Source organism: Cupressus sempervirens, chromosome 5 (assembly GCF_028749045.1).
Source record: "Cupressus sempervirens isolate cs-2001-9-10 chromosome 5, ASM2874904v1, whole genome shotgun sequence".
In the NCBI taxonomy this organism is placed as follows: Eukaryota; Viridiplantae; Streptophyta; class Pinopsida; order Cupressales; family Cupressaceae; genus Cupressus; species Cupressus sempervirens.
In genome coordinates, this window is record NC_143122.1 from 1,054,356,562 (window position 1) to 1,054,376,476 (window position 19,915).

Genomic DNA, 19,915 nt, shown 5'->3' on the forward strand with positions numbered 1-19,915 from the left:
TTGTATTTCCTCTACAACCATGTGTATACACCCACCAAGCTTTTAGAGCTTTGAAACTCTCTTCTTGTGATCATAAGACTTCTTTGTTAGGTTATCCATATGATTAGAGAAATTATTTTACATGATGGCAACTCCAACTATCCCTTTCCCTTATCTGTTAGCTAATCTATAATGGATGGCTACAAACAAAGTTTCTTTATTTGGGGCCCCCTCTTCTTTACTCTTCCTCTTTCTGTCTAAGGTGTCTTCCAGCCATGATTCTATGTCAATCACTTTAGATGTAGTCCTGAGTGTGTCTACATTGAACATTTTCCTTTTGACTAGAGTCAATGTTTTCGTAGCTGAAGAGAAAGGGTTCTTTGGGACTTGGGAAATAAGTTTTGAATCTTTGGGATCCTTCTTTATTTTTGTAGTCTTTGTAGCTTTGTTGAACTCGGTAGACTCACTCTCACCGGTTCCACCATCTCCAAGGTCCACCACTTGTATTCGGGGACTACTTGGTAGGAGTAATGCAAGATTCACAGATGGGATCAAACTGTCGTGGGGTGAGAGGGCCACCATGATCATGATGTCCTTCAATTTCTTTGCCTTCTTCTTTTTTGCCCCTGTTTTAGTTTTGATCTTTGGTACTGAACGATCCTGAAATGTTTTATCAAGGGGGATATTCTTGTTAGGATGGTTGGTCACCTCCACTAGCTGGTTGAGCAAGCCCTTGAGTGATAGGCAAGATTGTACCTAAGGCACCACTTTGGGAAGAGGACGTTGTCACTATATCTAGAGATGCTTGGGTAGTTGTACCTTTTCTCCTACTTCACTATGTCATGGCGCATTCAACCCATTTTGAAATTCTCCTGTAGATTATGGCCATTATCATATCTATGTCTGCTAGAACTTCTTCATAAGATTTTGAATTTACTGGAGCACTCCTTAGCTTAGTCAAGTAAGTGTTTCTATACATGTTCTAACCATTGTCTTCAACTCCTTCTACATCAATGTTAATCTTATACATTTTCACATGGTCGACTATCAATCTCTCAAAGGCTTGATCACAACTCTCGAACTCATCTTTGTAGTTGGCCCAATAGTCCTCAATGGTAGTAACATGCTTTATCATGATCCCTGTTTGCAAGACATCTCTGGCATACCCATATGGGTCAAACATGAGCCTTAGGACTTCATATGTGTCTCGCTTATATTTCTTCTCAAAAAATTTCATAATGTTTTTTGGCATTAGACTGGGTGTCAAAGGTGAAGGCTCTAACTTTCACAAGGAATTCCTATCCTTTCTTGTTTAGGCTCTCGCTCAGTATATTCACTTGTAGGGCTTTCCTTTTGATCTTGATCAACATGATCATGTCGCTGAGATACCTTGGTAACTTTAAGGGGAATCCATCAAATGTCATAAGACACAAATATGAAAATGATGAGAACTAAATGAAGAAACATTCAAATTGACTAATGGCAACCAAGGCTTCTAGGCTAAATCTCCTTTCTAAGCATCCTTGTAGATCCCTACAAATCCTCATAGTAAATGCATCATTCAGCTTAACATATAATCTGAATAACTATTCTATAACTATCGACATGGATAGAATTCATAATATTTAACATCATCAGGGAAAGTTTCTAATCTTGGGAGGCCAAGCCATAATTGGAATGAGGCCAACATATAAATCAAGAAGGAAGACATGTAGAATGTATTATATAACTTGGCTGCCTAGAGAGTATTGGACATAATTTTGCTTACCTCTTGAGCCTAGTCAATGTATTGGGTATTTGAGAAAATTACTTGAACTAAAAAGAAATATTGCTTGAAAAAATCCAAAGCTTCTACCTTACCTTTCAACCTATGCAAGAGGACCAAAATATCAATGATTTTTGGCTTAAGGTTTGTCCCAAACAAGGTTTTGGGAACTTTACTCTTATCACTCCATGGTTTCTAGAACCATGTCCTCCTGATTTATTTCCTCCAAATCATCTTTTTAGCTAATAATTTTGAGATGGCTCCACCAAAGCCTAAATTGGGGAACTCCTCTTGCTTTGGCACCTAAAGGAAGTTCACCATTGTTTGCCTATCAACTGAGATTAGCACTATATCATCGAGTAGCACAATTTGCCTGGTTTCTAAGTTGTAGTGATGACTACATTCATAAATAAACTCAAGGGCTTGGACCACAACCAAGAAACTAGTTGTTTCAACTAAACCACATCCTTGGAGATTCTTGATGATGGGATGAATTCATACAGATCTCAACCTTTTCTGGAAGTCTACCATGTCAGAGAAGTGAAAAGAACTATCTGTGAAGTTCTGCAATATGAACTTAATCCTAGTTAACCCATCAAAACCCGCAAACTTGGTTGTCATGACTTCATGAATGAGATTTTGAATTGAGAAAGTGAATGAGATAAAGAATGCAATAGTCATAGTTTTTTCAAAAGTTATATGTATTGATATAACGAAACATCAAACGAAAGTGGTAATTTATTCAATTGCTTATCCATCTATATATGAGAGTCTCAATTCATTCATTGATCTTGAGAATTCATGCCACACAAATGAATTTAAGGAAATACCAACTGGATAGTAAATGTGAGAGTTCAATGCACATCTAGAGGCCTTTTCACTATTCCATTGAACTCAATGGTAACTTTCTATATTTCCACTACTTATTTTTTTTGTTTTCCTTTAAGTTTTGAAAAGTTACCATTAGGGTACCCCATTGAGGAAAATCTACTTGATGAGATCCTTGCTATGTTTCTTCTTCTTTAATGTTTGATCCATTCCAATATCATTTTAACATGCTCTGCATCCAATATAGAGTTTGGATTTAATTATTAACTTGATTTCTTTGAAAAATTGGAAAATTTTCTTCATGGGTTGAAAACCTGCCGAAGAGAAGACATTTTCCACTTTTCCACCGTTGCTTCCTTCTAAATCAAATATTCTACAAAAACATTTTTGGAAGCTAGGAATTCTTGGTTGAGATGTGGGGACCTATTTAAGAATCCTAAAACATCATGTTATTCGCCTGAAGTTGTCTTGCGAAAAATTGTCTTCATGGGTTGAAAACCTGTCGAGGAGAAGACAACTTCAAATTTTTCGCCGAGGCTTAAATATTTGAGTATTAGCAAATTTGAACAATGCTTGGAGATCTTATCTTAGATTAGAATATTGATTTATCTTGTAACCCTTCACCTTTTCATGTTTCTAATACATATATGTCTTTAAGTGGTTATTACAGGAAATCACCTTCATGGGTACGAAATCTACCAAGGAGAAGATATTTTTCATTTTTTTGCCAATGCCTGTTTATAAAAGAATGGTATGTTGTGAGAAAATATGAAACATGATTGATCATCAAATGGGAAAATTTGATCTCTATTAAACTAGGTACTAACTTACTTGACTAGTACATAATAAAATAAACACCCACCTGGCAAGAGGGAAAGAGAAGGTAAAAAGGAAAAATTGATAGAGGTCACCTAACCTTAAGGACTTAGACCTAGACTCGAACATGAATGAGGACTTCAATCACTTTTCCTACTAAACAATACTGACTTTTTCCAACTCGTTAGAAAACAAAAAGTGGGGTAACACAACTTTAGGAGTAGGCCAATTGAGGATGGCATCCACCTTGCTAGGATCCATCTTGAGATTCCCCTGAGACAAAACAAACCCAAGGTACACTAGTTCTTGCTTCATGAAGTCACATTTCTCCAAATTTATCATTAGCTTTTCCTCATGAAATTTCTTGAAAACAATTTTCAAATGCTTGATATGCTCCTCTTTAGTTTTGCTAAAAATCAAAATGTCATCTAGATATACAACAACAAACTTACTAATGTAATCCTTCAATACCTTGTTCATAAGCCTCATAAAAGTAGATGGGGCATTTGATAAGCCAAATGTCATGACAAGCCATTCATACAAAGCTTTTATGGTCTTGAAGTTTGTTTTCCATTCATCTCCTTTCCTTATCCTAATTTGGTGATAACCACTTTTAAGATCTATCTTGGTAAAGTATCTTGGCTCCTCTAAACAATCCATTAGGTCTTCAATCCTAAGTATTGGGAACATATACCTAATGGTGATCCTATTTATGGCTCTTGAATCTATACAACATCTCCAAGTTCTCCCCCCCTCCCCCCCTCCCTCCCATTAAGTGCTAAAATAGTACGCACAACAAAAGGGATTATACTGTTGCTAATTAGGCCTTGGTCTAAGAGTTCTTGGATTTGCTTGGTAATTTCCTCATTCTATTAAGGGGTTATTTTATAGCTAGCTTTGTTAGGAAGGGTGGCTCCTAGAATGAAGTCAATTTGATGGCTAATAGGTCTCTTGGGAGGTAGGGTAACAGCTTGTCCATAACTAGTAATTTCATTGTATTCTTCAAGCATTTATTGTACCTCTTTGGATAACTTTTTTTTCTTTCTTATCTTATCAGCAACTTCTTGTTTGGGCTTCAACAATAGGGAATACCCTACCCCTTTTCCTTTCTCTAATTTCTACAAGAAATCCTTTTCATCGACTATGAGGACATTAGCACTTGTAAATTGCACCTCTCCTTCTTCTATTAAAGACTGAATCTTGAATGTTACACCATCCTTCTTGAATGTATGTGGATTGCCTGCCTATCAAATTGTCATATCCTTCCTAGTAGAAGGTGGCATGCACCCATAGGTAGAATGTTACATAACACCTTATCCTTATACCTCCCTATTGAGAATTCAATGTGTGCTTGTTCACTTACAAGAACATGATGTCCTTTGTTGAGCCATATAACCTTGTAGGGATTACTATGTGGAATTCTTTTCATATTCAATTTTTTAGCTACCTCCTCTGACATAATGTTATCTGTAGAACCTAAATCTATGATGACCTTACCCACTTTTCCCATCATCTTGCACTTTACACTAAATAGAGCTCTTCTTTGGCTTCATTGTTCCTTGATAGGCTCTTTAATCAGTGTTCTTCTTATGATTAGATTTCCCCCTTCTTCTGACTCAAATGGTACCTTAGATGGTTTGTTACTACTACTAGATTGTTTGTGCACAAAATTGACTCTTTTTGGACTCCCTTGGGAACTAGATCCTTTATTAGGGCACCTATATATAAGGTGTCCCATCTGATTGCAATTGTAGCACTTCATGGTTGCAAAGTAGGATCCTCTACCTTCATTGTTGCTTCTTCCTCCTCCACCATTATTGTAGCTTCTTCCCCTACTAAAACCCCCACTATTGGAATTCCCTTCTCGTTGTCTAGTTCACTTATTTTCCCCTTCGTTTCTTGAGTTTGCACCTTGAATACCATACACTCTTTGATTCCTTCCATCCCTACCTCCACCTCTACCTCTAGAGTTGGAGTTTTATTTCTTCTTCTTTCTCTCTCCCATCTTAAGAGATAATTGGAAACATTTATGGACTATTGTAGGAATTCATAGACTAATTTCTTCTTGTATGTTCCAACTTAAACCACCTAAATACCTAGCCGCCTTAATAGGTTCTTCTTCTTGAGTCCCTAATCTCAGACATATCTTCTAAAACTCCTTAGTATAGGTTGCTACATCCATTTCTTGTTGCTTTAAGCTCTACCTCTCATTGTGTATTTGGATCTCATAGTCTTTAGGTAGGTATTGTTCCTTTACCTTTGTCACCATGGTTTTCCAATTTGAAATTGGTTTCTTTCCCATCTTCTCCCTTTCTTATTGGAGATACTTCTACCAGGTTATTGTTGACCCTCTTAGCCTAGATTTGGCTATCTTAACCTTTTGTGCTTTAGTGACCCCCTTATGCTCAAAGTGGTTTTCCATCCCTTAAACACATTCCATCACCAGTTCAAGGTCCATCTTCCCACTAAACAAAGGAAATCCTTCTAGGAATTTTCAACCCAATGCCTTGATGGTTTTTAGGAATGGTTATTTAATGAAGGATCTAGTTTAGGAATGAGATCAATCTTCTCTTTACCCTTATCACTACTTTCACCTTATTGGTCTTTCTTCTTAGCTTCCTCAACAACTTCCTCTAATTTTGTTTTCATTTCTTATATGGCTTCTTCAAGTATTCCTCTCTCCCATTTCTTACCCATTTCTTTGCCTAACTCTGCATTAGTCACCATTTTTGTCTCGCCTACTGATTCTTCCATCTGATACATCTAACTACAAGCCCAATCTTTTATGTCCCTGATACCAATACAATGTAATAGGATTGGTTCCACTAGCCCTTATCTTCACTAAGGACCTCCTAGGCTTCATTACTAGCCTATTGGGGTTCCCCTTTATCACCCTTATCTCAAAGGATTGCTAATTTACCCCCTACATCTCCCTATCTAATTACACCAATGAGTTTTCTACTTGCATTCTCAAATGAGTCACTTCAACATGCCTTCTAAATTCCCATTTTCACAAGACATGATCCTTCCACCTTCTGTCATGTCCCCTAACTTGGGTAATCTAAGTAAATAATTATGAATAAATAAATATATTATTTCTTAATGTTATAATATATTAAAAGAAATATTGATATATTATTAGTGGTATAATATATTATTAAAGAATAAATATATAATCATTAAAAATAATATATAATTAATAAAAATAATAAAATACATAATTAAAATATTAATATAATTAATAATGATTATAAAGGACAAGTTAAGGGTTCACAATTCATTTCTAGAATTCTCACTGAGGCAATAGAATGTTGGGCAATGTGTCATGAACCTCTAAAAAAGACCCAACAACTATACAACAGTAGGAATATGTATACCTAAACATTAAAATGTAATTAAATGATATAATATGAATATATATAAGATAATAAAAATATATAATAATATCATTATCTATTAAATATAATTCTCTATGTCAACTACATATAATAATAAACATATTTAAGATGGAAAATTCATATTTCACTTAGATACTTTTATAAATAAATCAATTATAATCAATTAATAATCCTTATAAACTAACACTCGTATATTGATATTATTAAATCAATAACAAGTTGATAGTTTAAGTTAAATAATGAAAACCATTAAAACAGATATGAAAGATAATAATTATAAGACTATACATAGAACAAACCATTGTATAATATTATATAATCATTAAATATATATTATTATAATTGATATAATTTATATCATCTAAAATATAAATGAAATAAATATCATTTTAACTTTCACAAATTATAATAAATAAATATTGTTAAAAGTATATACTATATATTAACTAAAATGTTAACATATGTAAACTAGTTTAATGTATATGACCTTTGACTCATACTAAGGGTCGCAACCATATAACCTATAAGGGATAGGAGGTATAAGATCAACCTAATTTTGGATAAGGAGAAATACCTTCAGCAAGGACAACATATTGGAGCATGAATACTTATCTTCTTGGGAATTTCATCAGTAGGCATACATCAAGTAGGGGTATCTAGCTCAACAGAGAAAATCTCAAATGAGTGGCAGATAGAGGAACTTGGATATTCACCTGGAATCATTGGAGGAAATAAATAGAGATACAATAGGAGAAAAGATTGAACATTTGGTACAATGAATTATGAGTTAGAATCCGATACTATTTACTATTTATTCAACCAAACAGATTGGCAGCTGTCAACCTCAGATATCCAACAAAGGAAAACTAATTAGATCATTGAAAAAGAAAAAGTTATTACATCTTTACCTACTATGCTTATAATTAGATTCACATAGAATCACAACATATCAGAACTTCCAAATCAGGTCTTATTTCGGCAATCAAAAGAATCACCCCCATAATATTATCAATCAGCAAACTGTGGATAAAAGAATACAAATAAAGAAAAAGTTGTAAATAAACAAATGATCCTAAAAAGGGGTCATTACACCTTCTAAAAGGAGTGAAGGATTCATCCTAAGGGTTTTGGACCTCACTTATACTCTTGGTCTCAAAATCCATAATCTTCCTGACCGATTTCACCAATTTAGACCAAACTAGCTAAATTAGGCCTCTAAACTAGGCTATTGGGTTATACCGTCAAATTTTTCTTAACAAGCTGGTAGTATAATTCAAGATCTAGATACCCTTTTGGGAGAGCTTAAATATTTGTTTGGTTTCAAGTCCCCAACATATTTGTACACCTCCTTCCTATATAGGTGCCTAAAAATAAGGGTTTTAAGCCTTCTTGTCAGCATTCACTAGGGTCTATTGAAAACCTTAGCAAAATTGATCATGGAAACATGCCCTTTCACATGAGGTTTCCTTGAACATCCCTTCTCCTTTTACAACTCATATATTGAACCACCTGATACATTCAACCTACTCACATCCACTTGTTAACTCTATGACCACCTAGCCATGCATCCAAGACTCGCCTAGGGCATCACATTAAAAATAGTTGTCATGATTTTCTAGGCCTCTCCTTTGTGTTCTACATTGCAAAAGGGATACACTTACATATCCCCAAAAACCATAATGATTCCATTTTGAGCATTCATGGGTGAGCCATTTTCCCAAAAATAGTCAAAGCAAAAACAACGAACAGTTTATGTACAAATGATTTGCTAGCTATGCATAATTGAACTCTAAATAACTTGAAGTATAAAATGAAAAGTATTATAACATCATGAAAAATAAGAATCCAACACAAAAATGAGCCTTTCAATCCATTGGTCTATGCATGCAATCAGAAACTTAAAACTATCGAACTTTGAACTATATATCCTAGATTTACTTGCAAAGTTTTGCTTGTTACAACTCTCAACCCCTAGGATGGCTTCATTTCATGGTTTTATAAGTTTCCCAAGATATTTCAGATAGTTAGAATAACCATCAACCTCTTTCTTGCATTATACAACTTTCCTGTCAAAAAGTTGTCAAGCAACTTTTCAAAATTGCTAGCAACATTGACAACTTTTTGCATTTTTTAGCAACTTTGATTTTCTTTACCTAGGGACTTCCAAATTTGTCTACTATGATCCATTTATGATTTCTAGGTATGATTTAGCATTTAATACACCAATTCACATGATATTAACCATTTTTTACCTATTTGCAACTTTTGCACAATTGACATCTTTTTGACCTCTTTCCCCAACGTTTGACAAATGAAAAGGTATAGTCTCCAACCTATTCATAAGGATATAAAAACATCATAGAGGAAAAGATAACTCAAAACCACACCTTTCTCAAGTTGTTAGGTTATGATACCCACAACCCCTAACACCCAAAACACAAACAACCTAAAGCAAGAAGACCAAACTAGCTAGAGTGAATTGAACCTAGTCAAATCCACCTAGGAACTGTTGAAAACATATTGATACATGTATGAGAATGTGTTTCAATGATTGTTTTGTCATTGATGTCAAACCTATTACTTTCTTATAAGAAAACTACTTAGATGATTTGAGTTCTATCATTTGTTTGATTAATGAGGAGGTTTTGATCAAATGAGATAACAATAGCACCTAAAGGAAAGGTTGAGTTATCGTATGGAAAAGAAGTACAAGTATAAATTAAGACAATGATGATATAGTGCATTGACTATATACTTAAGGTTGCAAACAATGGATACATTGATTAGGTCTAGAAGAACAAGTAAGAAGAATTGAGTCTGTCAAGCTTGACCGAGTCGATAGTAGGTGCTAAGAAATGTTAGTGCAAGCCAAGCAAAAAATCAGTCGGATCCGAGCAAAGTCAAGGTTTAGTGTATGCGAATTGATATAGTGTAAGCCGAGAAAAGTTTAGTTGATTTCAAGCACCAATAAACTTTAGTGTTTGTCGAGTTATCTAGTGGATGACAAGTGGAAGAACAGTATGAAAGTCGAGTGACAACATATTATTGTTGATTGCCATTATTCATGTTAAGTCATGGATTTAATGAATCCGAGCCAACTATTTTGTTTTCATGAATTTTATGAAGCATGTGGAAGATAATTATGATGAGTTGGTTGCACAAAATTCATGCTAAACCATTTGAAGGAAAATTCAAAGAGGGTTGAAGTAGAAGTAGATTCATTTAATCCTACCTAACCCTAAAATGGATGATAGAGGATGAATGAAAAAATATCTTAATTTTCTATTTATAGAGATGGTTGATTAGAAGTAATGGTAGTCATGTGTGAGACCCTAAGGAAGATAGTCTATGGTATTTCTTCATTTAGTGACCAAACAGAAGAGACTACTATTGGAAAGCAAAGAAAGAAGGATTAAGGGTATGGATGTTTGAAGGGTGAACAAATTATTAAATTTGAAGTGTGTGAAAGCCATGTAGAATGAATGACTGAAATAAAGATTTGTAATTTGCAAGTATAATTAGTGCTTCTGGATTTGATTGTGTCAAAACTTTTTAGCATCAACGTTTCGGATCACACTCTGTGATCCATCATCAGGATGAGAGAATGCCAGAATGAAAAAGTGAGCAGATCTAGCCAGTTCAGGGGTTAATAAAGGGAAAAAGAGGAGGGGGGCGGAAAGCGAGGTGGCTAGAGGAGAAAAAGAATAAACATAAAAATAATGAAAAATAAAAAATAAAAATAAAAATAAAAAAGGGGTGGGGGGGGGGGGGGGGGGGGTTGGACCTAAGAAAGAGAAAAAAAAGAGTAAATAAGAAAAAGGAAAGAAGGACACTATCCCTAGGGATTACATAACTCAAAAGAATAATTGATCAAGGAGAAACAAATTAAAAAATAATAATTAATAATACAAAAGAACAAAGCCGGGAGAAAGTGGGTGCTGGTCAAGACACCCCAACCATTGGGAAAAAGGGGGGGAGAATATAAAGAAAGAGAGAAAGAATATAAGGGGGAGGCTGAAAAATAAAAATAAAAATAATAAAAATAAAAAATTAAATAAAAATGAAAATAAAACATAACACTAAAAATAAGAATAACAAGAATAAGAACACCCCCGAAAGAATACGAAGTTATATATATATATATATATATATATATATATATATATATATACACATATATATATTTGCGCGAGAGTAAGATTATAGAAAATAGAACTCTATAAACCAAATGGAGGCATATATATGTATAAAACTGCGTGTCTATATACATAAAGAAATATAATAGTCCTAAGCTATAAAAAATAAAAAATATAATTAAAAATTAAAAAACTAAAAAACAAAGCGCTCTAGAATAAAAAACTAAAAAACACACACACACACACAAAATGGAGTAGAGCTAAGCAGAAAGAAGTTTGTTCATCAAGAAAACAGCTAACAAAGACGAAAAAAGAAGAAAAAAGAGCGAGAAAGGAAGACGAAACCAAGGAACCAAGAAAGGAAAGGAAACACGAGAGGCCTAGGAGCGAGCAAGACCAAGGACGAAGAGGAGGGAGAGGAAAAAGGACGGGGAGGGGGAAGCTCAAGGACGGTGATCACTCTCCAATGAACATAATAATGGTTGCCAAGACTGGCTCAAGGACCACCCATCGTCTCGATTGAGATTAAGGGGATGGTGGTTTATTTCGATGGCTTCCATTAACTTCCTCTTGAAATAGTTATCTTCCTTGACAAGGATTTGGGTGCTCTCCAGACAGATATGGTGTTTGGTGGCAGATGAGTGCTCTGCTAGAGCAGATTTTTGGACTCTTTCATGTTTGATGTCTGCACTATGCTCCCTAATTCTAGTCTAGAATGTGCGACCTGTTTCTCCTATGTAGGCCACACCACAAGAGCAAACAATCTTGTAGACTCCTGAGTCAAGAAGAGCATCCTTGGAGTCTTTAAGAGGGGGAACAAAGTTGCGAATCCTGGACAGGGGCTTGAAGGCAACTCTAAGGCCCTTTTTGGACAGGATTTTGGCAATCTTTTGGGATATGCCATCAACAAAAGGAATGGTGACACATAGGGGAGGAGGAGACAAAAGAGGTTTAGGGTTGGCAGCCGAGAGAAAGAAAGACTTGGCTTGGTTAAGCGCCTTAGAAATTTGCTTATGCGAGTATCCATTAAGCTTGAAGACTTGGCGGAGATGGGTCAACTCATGATTTAAGTTGTCATCATCGCAAATTCTAAAGGCTCTAAGGGCGAGGGTCTTGAGGATGCCAACTTTTTGGCTGGGGTGATGGTGAGAAGAAGAGTGGAGGTATAATTCAGTGTGGGTGGACTTGCGATACACACTTCGACCGAGGGTTCCATCTGCCTTCTTGATGAGAAGAACATCGAGGAAAGGTAAATGGTTGTTCGACTCAAGTTCCATCGTGAAGGAGATGTTAGTGGATAAGTTGTTGATGTGCTTGTGGAACTCCATAAGCTTGTCCTGACCATGTGGCCAGCACACATTTGTGTCATCCACATATCGCTTCCACCATCTGGGTTTAAGAGGAAAAGAGTGGAGGGCCAATTCCTCAAAGCGCTCCATATAAAGGTTGGCAATGACCGGAGAGAGGGGAGAACCCATAGCCACCCCGTCAACCTGCTCATAAAAGACACCTTGGAAGGAAAAGAAAGTGGACCTCAGACATAAATCTACTAAGGAGGCAATTTCTTCACCCATCTTTCCCTTAATGATGTCAATGGAGGCAGGAATAGGCACATTGGTGAAGAGAGAAACCACATCGAAACTCACCAAGACGTCATTTTGCTCCAACCTGACATCTTTGGTGAATTGGACGAAGTGGCTAGAATCTTTGATAAAAGAGTCAGAATTTCCCACTAACGGGGAGATAAGTTTGGCAAGATGAGATGCCAACCAATAGGTTGGTGACCCAATGGTGTCAACAATAGGTCGAAGCGGGATGCCATCTTTATGAATTTTTGGAACCCCATAGATGCGAGGGGTTACTTCTTTGGATGGCAACAATTTTCTCTTCGTGGCCTCATCAAAGGAGGAATTGAATACCGCAGTCTTGACAAGCTTGAGAATCTTCGAACAAGGGTTACGAGGAAGGGGCCTGTAGCTATTGGAATCCGCAAGCAAAACCTGCATTTTGGCGACATAATCATGCCTGTTCATGACAACAGTGGCATTACCTTTATCAGCCTTGGTGATGACAATATCGTTGTTGGCAACTAAATTTTTGAAGGCCCGCAACTCAGCTATGGGGAAGTTGAGTCTAGGCGGCTTGGCACGCCTAAGGGCGACCGCACAGTCCTGCCTAACTTCTTCTGCCAAATTAGAGGAGAGGGAGTGGATAGCTTGCTCGATCTCAACAAGAAATTTGACGTGAGGAATAGATCTGGGAGCACAAGCGAAGTTAAGACCACGCTTCAAAAAATTAAAAGAAGGACGATCAATAATAGCATGAGATAAGTTGACCACAAGCTTATCCTCCCAATTGCGCATGGCTTGGAATGAGGGAGAAGGGTGTGGCGGGAGACTAGCACGGTCACTACTAGAGTTGGTAACAAGGTTCATGGGATGACCCATAAGATTGACGAAAGGAGGGAAAGCAACAGAGTCGCAAGGAAGATGTGGAGGCTCCAACTTAGACGACATCAAAGTGGGGGACGTAGGAGCAGGAACCCCCTTATCCAAGAGCGAGGCCTGCACGTTGGATGATGGGACACTGGCCTGCAGGGTGACAAGACCCGCATTAAAAGAGAGAGGGGCACGATGGGATGCAACAGCAGTAGAATTACAATGCAAGAAACCATCTGGCTGAGAAGGAGCGCTGGACGAAGGAGCAACAATAAAATTTATCGGGTTAGGGGCCTGCAGGCTAGACACGGGCTCACATATGTTCAAGGTGACAAGACTTGAATTAAAAGCGTTGGGGTCTCGATGGGATGCACCAGCAGAAGAGCAAAAATGAGAAAAGCCATCAAATTTACAATGGACGTCAGGAAAGTCAGAGCGGTTGGTGGACGTACCTGAACCATCCAAGATGGAGCCGCTGGGTGAAGATGACCGTTGGGCAAGGTCGACGTCGAGGCAGGATGCAGATCGAACCTGCTGTTCCAGCGCAGGCAACACATCATGGGCTCGAGACACTGAAGAACAGCGAGCTTGCGGACGAGGACAACAAGCTCCTTCCCTTACTGGTTGGTCCGTAGGATGCGAAGAAGGAGTGACTGTCGGTGTCTGCAGCGAGTTAGATAGCGCAGGAATAGGTGAGGAGGACGCGAGAACAGGAGCCAAGTTCGGGATGGACAACGGTGGAATAGGCAGAGCTTCGACTGCAGTGATATTGCCTGATAAGACTCTGCTGGCACAAGGTGCAAATCTTTGCTGAGATATGGATAGCTGCTGAGGCATGATGAAGGATGGAGAAGAAGAATTCCAACGCTCACCACGGGATTGCCTAAGAAGAGAACAGAACTTCAACTTCTGTCTTCGGATGCAAACCATTTGACGTCCCACGGCACGATTGTAAGAGGAGGTGTCCAAACGTACCCACAGGTTAGGATGCAGAAGGGTGGCCAACTCTAGATGGAGTGGCATCAATCTTGCATTGAGACAGTCAATGGCTCTCCTAGTGGACTGGATGACAGATCTGAGGAGGGAGAGGCCAGCTCGCAGGAATATAGATTTAGTATGCACGCTCCACAAGTGGTGGCAGATTTTTACAAAACAAGGAATCAACTGAGCGTCTCTACAGCGTTTAAGGAAGGCCAGATCTGCAATTTTCTTCATAAGTCTGATTCTTAGCATCTCTAGTTGCTTGGCTTTGTAACATAGTTCCCTCCCATGAAGGGTATCAATCATTCTTATTAGATTTCCACAATCCATTGGAGTATAATTAGTGCTTCTGGATTTGATTGTGTCAAAATTTTTTAGCATCAACGTTTCGGATCACACTCTGTGATCCATCATCAGGATGAGAGAATGCCAGAATGAAAAAGTGAGCAGATCTAGCCAGTTCAGGGGTTAATAAAGGGAAAAAGAGGAGGGGGGCGGAAAGCGAGGTGGCTAGAGGAGAAAAAGAATAAACATAAAAATAATGAAAAATAAAAAATAAAAATAAAAATAAAAAAGGGGTGGGGGGGGGTTGGACCTAAGAAAGAGAAAAAAAAGAGTAAATAAGAAAAAGGAAAGAAGGACACTATCCCTAGGGATTACATAACTCAAAAGAATAATTGATCAAGGAGAAACAAATTAAAAAATAATAATTAATAATACAAAAGAACAAAGCCGGGAGAAAGTGGGTGGTGGTCAAGACACCCCAACCATTGGGAAAAAGGGGGGGAGAATATAAAGAAAGAGAGAAAGAATATAAGGGGGAGGCTGAAAAATAAAAATAAAAATAATAAAAATTAAAAATTAAATAAAAATGAAAATAAAACATAACACTAAAAATAAGAATAACAAGAATAAGAACACCCCCGAAAGAATACGAAGTTATATATATATATATATATATATATATATATATATATATATATATATATATATATATATATATACACATATATATATTTGCGCGAGAGTAAGATTATAGAAAATAGAACTCTATAAACCAAATGGAGGCATATATATGTATAAAACTGCGTGTCTATATACATAAAGAAATATAATAGTCCTAAGCTATAAAAAATAAAAAAATATAATTAAAAATTAAAAAACTAAAAAACAAAGCGCTCTAGAATAAAAAACTAAAAAACACACACACACACACAAAATGGAGTAGAGCTAAGCAGAAAGAAGTTTGTTCATCAAGAAAACAGCTAACAAAGACGAAAAAAGAAGAAAAAAGAGCGAGAAAGGAAGACGAAACCAAGGAACCAAGAAAGGAAAGGAAACACGAGAGGCCTAGGAGCGAGCAAGACCAAGGACGAAGAGGAGGGAGAGGAAAAAGGACGGGGAGGGGGAAGCTCAAGGACGGTGATCACTCTCCAATGAACATAATAATGGTTGCCAAGACTGGCTCAAGGACCACCCATCGTCTCGATTGAGATTAAGGGGATGGTGGTTTATTTCGATGGCTTCCATTAACTTCCTCTTGAAATAGTTATCTTCCTTGACAAGGATTTGGGTGCTCTCCAGACAGATATGGTGTTTGGTGGCAGATGAGTGCTCTGCTAGAGCAGATTTTTGGACTCTTTCATGTTTGATGTCTGCACTATGCTCCCTAATTCTAGTCTGGAATGTGCGACCTGTTTCTCCTATGTAGGCCACACCACAAGAGCAAACAATCTTGTAGACTCCTGAGTCAAGAAGAGCATCCTTGGAGTCTTTAAGAGGGGGAACAAAGTTGCGAATCCTGGACAGGGGCTTGAAGGCAACTCTAAGGCCCTTTTTGGATAGGATTTTGGCAATCTTTTGGGATATGCCATCAACAAAAGGAATGGTGACACATAGGGGAGGAGGAGACAAAAGAGGTTTAGGGTTGGCAGCCGAGAGAAAGAAAGACTTGGCTTGGTTAAGCGCCTTAGAAATTTGCTTATGCGAGTATCCATTAAGCTTGAAGACTTGGCGGAGATGGGTCAACTCATGGTTTAAGTTGTCATCATCGCAAATTCTAAAGGCTCTAAGGGCGAGGGTCTTGAGGATGCCAACTTTTTGGCTGGGGTGATGGTGAGAAGAAGAGTGGAGGTATAATTCAGTGTGGGTGGACTTGCGATACACACTTCGGCCGAGGGTTCCATCTGCCTTCTTGATGAGAAGAACATCGAGGAAAGGTAAATGGTTGTTCGACTCAAGTTCCATCGTGAAGGAGATGTTAGTGGATAAGTTGTTGATGTGCTTGTGGAACTCCACAAGCTTGTCCTGACCATGTGGCCAGCACACATTTGTGTCATCCACATATCGCTTCCACCATCTGGGTTTAAGAGGAAAAGAGTGGAGGGCCAATTCCTCAAAGCGCTCCATATAAAGGTTGGCAATGACCGGAGAGAGGGGAGAACCCATAGCCACCCCGTCAACCTGCTCATAAAAGACACCTTGGAAGGAAAAGAAAGTGGACCTCAGACATAAATCTACTAAGGAGGCAATTTCTTCACCCATCTTTCCCTTAATGATGTCAATGGAGGCAGGAATAGGCACATTGGTGAAGAGAGAAACCACATCGAAACTCACCAAGACGTCATTTTGCTCCAACCTGACATCTTTGGTGAATTGGACGAAGTGGCTAGAATCTTTGATAAAAGAGTCAGAATTTCCCACTAACAGGGAGATAAGTTTGGCAAGATGAGATGCCAACCAATAGGTTGGTGACCCAATGGTGTCAACAATAGGTCGAAGCGGGATGCCATCTTTATGAATTTTTGGAACCCCATAGATGCGAGGGGTTACTTCTTTGGATGGCAACAATTTTCTCTTCGTGGCCTCATCAAAGGAGGAATTGAATACCGCAGTCTTGACAAGCTTGAGAATCTTCGAACAAGGGTTACGAGGAAGGGGCCTGTAGCTATTGGAATCCGCAAGCAAAACCCGCATTTTGGCGACATAATCATGCCTGTTCATGACAACAGTGGCATTACCTTTATCAGCCTTGGTGATGACAATATCATTGTTGGCAACTAAATTTTTGAAGGCCCGTAACTCAGCTATGGGGAAGTTGAGTCTAGGCGGCTTGGCACGCCTAAGGGCGACCGCACAGTCCTGCCTAACTTCTTCTGCCAAATCAGAGGAGAGGGAGTGGATAGCTTGCTCGATCTCAACAAGAAATTTGACGTGAGGAATAGATCTGGGAGCACAAGCGAAGTTAAGACCACGCTTCAAAAAATTAAAAGAAGGACAATCAATAATAGCATGAGATAAGTTGACCACAAGCTTATCCTCCCAATTGCGCATGGCTTGGAATGAGGGAGAAGGGTGTGGCGGGAGACTAGCACGGTCACTACTAGAGTTGGTAACAAGGTTCATGGGATGACCCATAAGATTGACGAAAGGAGGGAAAGCAACAGAGTCGCAAGGAAGATGTGGAGGCTCCAACTTAGACGACATCAAAGTGGGGGACGTAGGAGCAGGAACCCCCTTATCCAAGAGCGAGGCCTGCACGTTGGATGATGGGACACTGGCCTGCAGGGTGACAAGACCCGCATTAAAAGAGAGAGGGGCACGATGGGATGCAACAGCAGTAGAATTACAATGCAAGAAACCATCTGGCTGAGAAGGAGCGCTGGACGAAGGAGCAGCAATAAAATTTATCGGGTTAGGGGCCTGCAGGCTAGACACGGGCTCACATATGTTCAAGGTGACAAGACTTGAATTAAAAGCGTTGGGGTCTCGATGGGATGCACCAGCAGAAGAGCAAAAATGAGAAAAGCCATCAAATTTACAATGGACGTCAGGAAAGTCAGAGCGGTTGGTGGACGTACCTGAACCATCCAAGATGGAGCTGCTGGGTGAAGATGACCGTTGGGCAAGGTCGACGTCGAGGCAGGATGCAGATCGAACCTGCTGTTCCAGCGCAGGCAACACATCATGGGCTCGAGACACTGAAGAACAGCGAGCTTGCGGACAAGGACAACAAGCTCCTTCCCTTACTGGTTGGTCCGCAGGATGCGAAGAAGGAGTGACTGTCGGTCTCTGCAGCGAGTTAGATAGCGCAGGAATAGGTGAGGAGGACGCGAGAACAGGAGCCAAGTTCAGGATGGACAACGGTGGAATAGGCAGAGCTTTGACTGCAGTGATATTGCCTGATAAGACTCTGCTGGCACAAGGTGCAAATCTTTGCTGAGATATGGATAGCTGCTGAGGCATGATGAAGGATGGAGAAGAAGAATTCCAACGCTCACCACGGGATTGCCTAAGAAGAGAACAAAACTTCAACTTCTGTCTTCGGATGCAAACCATTTGACGTCCCACGGCACGATTGTAAGAGGAGGTGTCCAAACGTACCCACAGGTTAGGATGCAGAAGGGTGGCCAACTCTAGATGGAGTGGCATCAATCTTGCATTGAGACAGTCAATGGCTCTCCTAGTGGACTGGATGACAGATCTGAGGAGGGAGAGGCTAGCTCGCAGGAATATAGATTTAGTATGCACGCTCCACAAGTGGTGGCAGATTTTTACAAAACAAGGAATCAACTGAGCGTCTCTACAGCGTTTAAGGAAGGCCAGATCTGCAATTTTCTTCATAAGTCTGATTCTTAGCATCTCTAGTTGCTTGGCTTTGTAACATAGTTCCCTCCCATGAAGGGTATCAATCATTCTTATTAGATTTCCACAATCCATTGGAGTATAATTAGTGCTTCTGGATTTGATTGTGTCAAAATTTTTTAGCATCAACGTTTCGGATCACACTCTGTGATCCATCATCAGGATGAGAGAATGCCAGAATGAAAAAGTGAGCAGATCTAGCCAGTTCAGGGGTTAATAAAGGGAAAAAGAGGAGGGGGGGCGGAAAGCGAGGTGGCTAGAGGAGAAAAAGAATAAACATAAAAATAATGAAAAATAAAAAATAAAAATAAAAATAAAAAAGGGGTGGGGGGGGGGGGGGGGGGGGGGTGGACCTAAGAAAGAGAAAAAAAAAGAGTAAATAAGAAAAAGGAAAGAAGGACACTATCCCTAGGGATTACATAACTCAAAAGAATAATTGATCAAGGAGAAACAAATTAAAAAATAATAATTAATAATACAAAAGAACAAAGCCGGGAGAAAGTGGGTGGTGGTCAAGACACCCCAACCATTGGGAAAAAGGGGGGGAGAATATAAAGAAAGAGAGAAAGAATATAAGGGGGAGGCTGAAAAATAAAAATAAAAATAAAACATAACACTAAAAATAAGAATAACAAGAATAAGAACACCCCCGAAAGAATACGAAGTTCTATATATATATATATATATACACATATATATTTGCGCGAGAGTAAGATTATAGAAAATAGAACTCTATAAACCAAATGGAGGCATATATATGTATAAAACTGCGTGTCTATATACATAAAGAAATATAATAGTCCTAAGCTATAAAAAATAAAAAAATATAATTAAAAATTAAAAAACTAAAAAACAAAGCGCTCTAGAATAAAAAACTAAAAAACACACACACACACACAAAATGGAGTAGAGCTAAGCAGAAAGAAGTTG